We start from the raw sequence: 3,797 nt of genomic DNA on the forward strand, positions 1-3,797 counted from the left end.
ACTCTGGTTAAGTGTCGTCACGGGAGCGGTAATCCGTCTCCTCGTGCGCACTTACCAAGTAGGAAGTAGTTTTCAGACTGATTTATATTTAATAGAATTAAATACAAATACCTATTTTTACCAATTAAAATGTTATCTCTATAGATATCATTTAATATGTATTGCGAGCGTATCTTTATAGATACCTCGCGTAACGGATGACGCTGGGCGTCATCCCTCCTAATGTGAATGCACCCATGTGCATCACATCCACAAGAGTTGGTCACAAGTGTGCACCACACCCGAGTGTTGGGTCTAATTACTATTATTTAGTAATTGACCATCCCGTTAAGTACACCAAGTGTACTTAACGGGAACTGTGTAACATAGGGGCAACTTTAGCCCGTTACACCCGTAGTCAGGTCTAGTGGCAACTTAAAAGGCCGCAGATATTCAACAAAAAGGGTGTGCCTGTAATTTATTGCATCGTCCGGTCGCGAAAGTTGAATTTTACGTTTTCGAAGTACGAATTGTGAAATGTACAATCACCCCGCTTTATCACTGCTTGATAAGCTCTTACCAAAAGTAGCGGGGAGCTCGGATCTCGACCTGAAAAAGTACTGTAAGTCCATAACACAAGACATGTGCTTCACCTATGTCATTAGTTCATATCCGTTCTCTGAGAATGAAGCCGAGTCGATCTACAAAGGCTAAACGTATGATGGCTTGACGATCTTTCAGTAATTCGAAGAAGGCCAAATTTATGGACCTAGTAGCCGGCTTACAAAGTTGCCATTGACGCAGCGACTTATGCTAACACTTTATCTATATATTTTTAAAGCATGGCCTCATGTGTGTTGCATCCCCTTGTATAATAAGTATGTCTGTTTTTAGCACTAATAATGTGCAGTCAAACTGCAAATCGCAGCCGTGGGAAATATTAGGGAAACTGAATTGGTTTTGCTGTCATGCTTCTTTCGCAGCGAGTTAACAGCGTTGTACCAAGGATATTTGATCCGATTACAACTCTGATCAGGGCCGATGCGATCATGGTGAGTGTTAAATACGCCCACTTATTTGCAGCTTACTCATCAGCTGGTCTTACTGTGGCGCATGACGGTGATGTTAGCGGTCGAATATTTTGCAATTTCGTTTTTTTCTGCTCGGCTAAATGATTTGTACAAGGATGAACGATAAGGTGACCACTCGGATCCATGTTGACATTTGATTTTACTTGGTGGTAAGAGATAAGCAATAGGAGTGCCATACCTCTTGTCCGTTGCTAATCGAAGTTGCCTACTGGCTGGGATTCTCTATTTTGCCTCTGAACGCGGCAACAATGATTTTTTGCATATCATCGTCGCGATCAGTCGGATATGCACTACATTATGTTTCCTGGCAAGATGGCTCACAGTCTTCTCTGAATTTAATTTCAAAGTTATATATAAGCCGGGTAAGTCGAATATCTTGGCTGACCATTTATCGCGCAGACCAGACTTTGAGGTAAGACAATAGGAAAGTGTATCTAGTACTAATCTACAATTTCAGCCGTAAAAGCTGGCAGCCATGAAGCCATACCACGTGACGAGCTCAGTAGCCTCTGAAATAATAGAGAGCTACAGTTAGGACGACCATTGTGGCATAATGTTGGATCACTTTGGCGGACGAAAGGTAACCATTCCGCCGCACCTGAAAGCTAAGCCAAATCGCTTTAGCTACAGCGATGGTCTGTTATGGCATCAGCTGTCACCTTGTGATCCCTTGAGAATCTATGTGCCTCATGACACAGATCTCAAGCTGATGATCCTTCACGATCTCCATGATGCGCCATCGAGTGGACATCTGGGTCGTGAAAAGACATTACGAGTGTCAGAGGAATTTTGGTGGCCACACCTATATCGATGGGTAGCCAACTATATTCGCCTGCGAATGTCAGCGCATAAAGCCTGCACCTTCCAATAGTGCGCCATTGAAACCGCTACCGATTCGAACGGATAGTTGGAAGTCGGTAAGTCTGGTCTTCAGGTTTGGCATACCGTCTCACCATAAGGGGCGGACGGAACTCGTCGCCTCTGTAGACAGACTGAACAAAATGGTGCATTTAGCACCCAATTGCAGCACGATAACAGGCATGGAGGCAGCTCTCTTGTCCTGGTTCATGTGTACCGACAACAGGGAGCCCGAATTTGTTGTATCGGATCGGGATCCACGTTTTACGTCGGGGTCTTGGCGTAATGTGTTAAAGCTGCTGGGTAGCAAGTTCCACAAGTCGACAGCCGATCATCTCCATACCGATGGCCAAACCAAACAAGCCAATTGGGTCGTGGCGAATGTATTGCGCACTTTAGCGACTCCCAAGGAATAAAGCAAACAATTGCCCTTCGTGGAGCTCGCTATTAATAACAGTGTCCACGCCAGTTCGGGTGAGACACCGTTCTAAATAAGCGGACTGCACCATCCTCGGACTCCAGTCCCGTTTGTGCGCAGCCCGAGGCTTAGTAAGGGATGGACCCTTACTACGCTCGTGCGAAAGAGGGACAAAGTTTCGTCAAACATGACGATGATCCTTGAGGGTATCATCTCTATGACGGTAACTTGCCCAGGTCGCCTAGGCGCTCGCCAACCACCTCACTGCATGTGAAAGAAGACGGTCAAACCGCAACCTCACTGTGCTTGAAGAAGAGCGAGGCTGCTATAGAAGCGCCTACCTGGGTACGAAAGCTACAGTAAGATTTATGTATAATTGATGACGGTTTTACATACATATTACTCTTCGTGAAGCTTTCGTAACCGACTCGATAAATTAGGATTTTACGTGAATCGACCACAGAAAATGTTTGTCATACACGAGGTAATTCAGTTCCGCGGCTTTCAATAGCCGGGACTGATAAGAGATGATGCGGTCAATGCTGTCGTCATCCTTCTGCATGAGCGCGCTGCCGATTGCAAAATTACTTGCATCGCAGACGACGCTAAAGGGCTTGTCCGCGTCTGGTAATGCCAAGACCGGTGCCTCCACAAGAGACTGCTTCACTGATGTGAACGCACCTTCTTGTTCTTTTAACCGAACCCATTCTGTGTCCTTTTTAATGAGATCAGATAACGATTTAGTTTGCTCCGCATAATTCTTGCTATACTTGCAATGCAAGTAATTAGCGAGCTTTAGGAAATGGCGCAAATCCTTCACATGCCGTGGGATTGGCCATTCCTTTACTGATTTTACCTTGTCTGGGTCTGCTCGTACACCATGTGTACCAACGATGCAGCCCAGTACAGGTATCTCGGGATCTCCTATGGACGCACTTTTGCAAGTTGACGTACAATTGGGCGTCATTTAAAGTCTGCAACACAGCGTCTAATGATTGTGCGACTCTATTGCGCTCAGCCCGTCCTCGGCCCTACTAAGCACGAATACATCGTCAAAGTAATGAGACGCATAGGCAAGGTGCTGACGCATCACGTGAGCCACCACTCGGTTGATAGTCGCTGGTGCGTTTTTCAAATCTTGGGGCATCACAAGCCACTCCCAAAGCATACCGCTTGGGGTGCTTACTGCCGTTTTGGCTTCTTTTTAGAACACATCGCGATGTTTTCACAGAACCTCAAAGAACGGGCTGTCTCTCAAGGCATTTCAGCCTTGAGCAGCGTACCGCTTCTTTTTGTCCGTTTCTAGGACGCTCTCGTCCATTGTGGACGACGAGCAAACAGTCCACCAAGTTCTATCCTGGAACTGGTGCGACTATTTCGTGGATCTTTCATTCCTTTTTTGACAAGGAACAGATCCCACGACATCTCCGGGAGATTTACTATCTCCTCGG

Source organism: Bremia lactucae, linkage group LG2 (assembly GCF_004359215.1).
Source record: "Bremia lactucae strain SF5 linkage group LG2, whole genome shotgun sequence".
Taxonomy (NCBI): Eukaryota; Oomycota; class Peronosporomycetes; order Peronosporales; family Peronosporaceae; genus Bremia; species Bremia lactucae.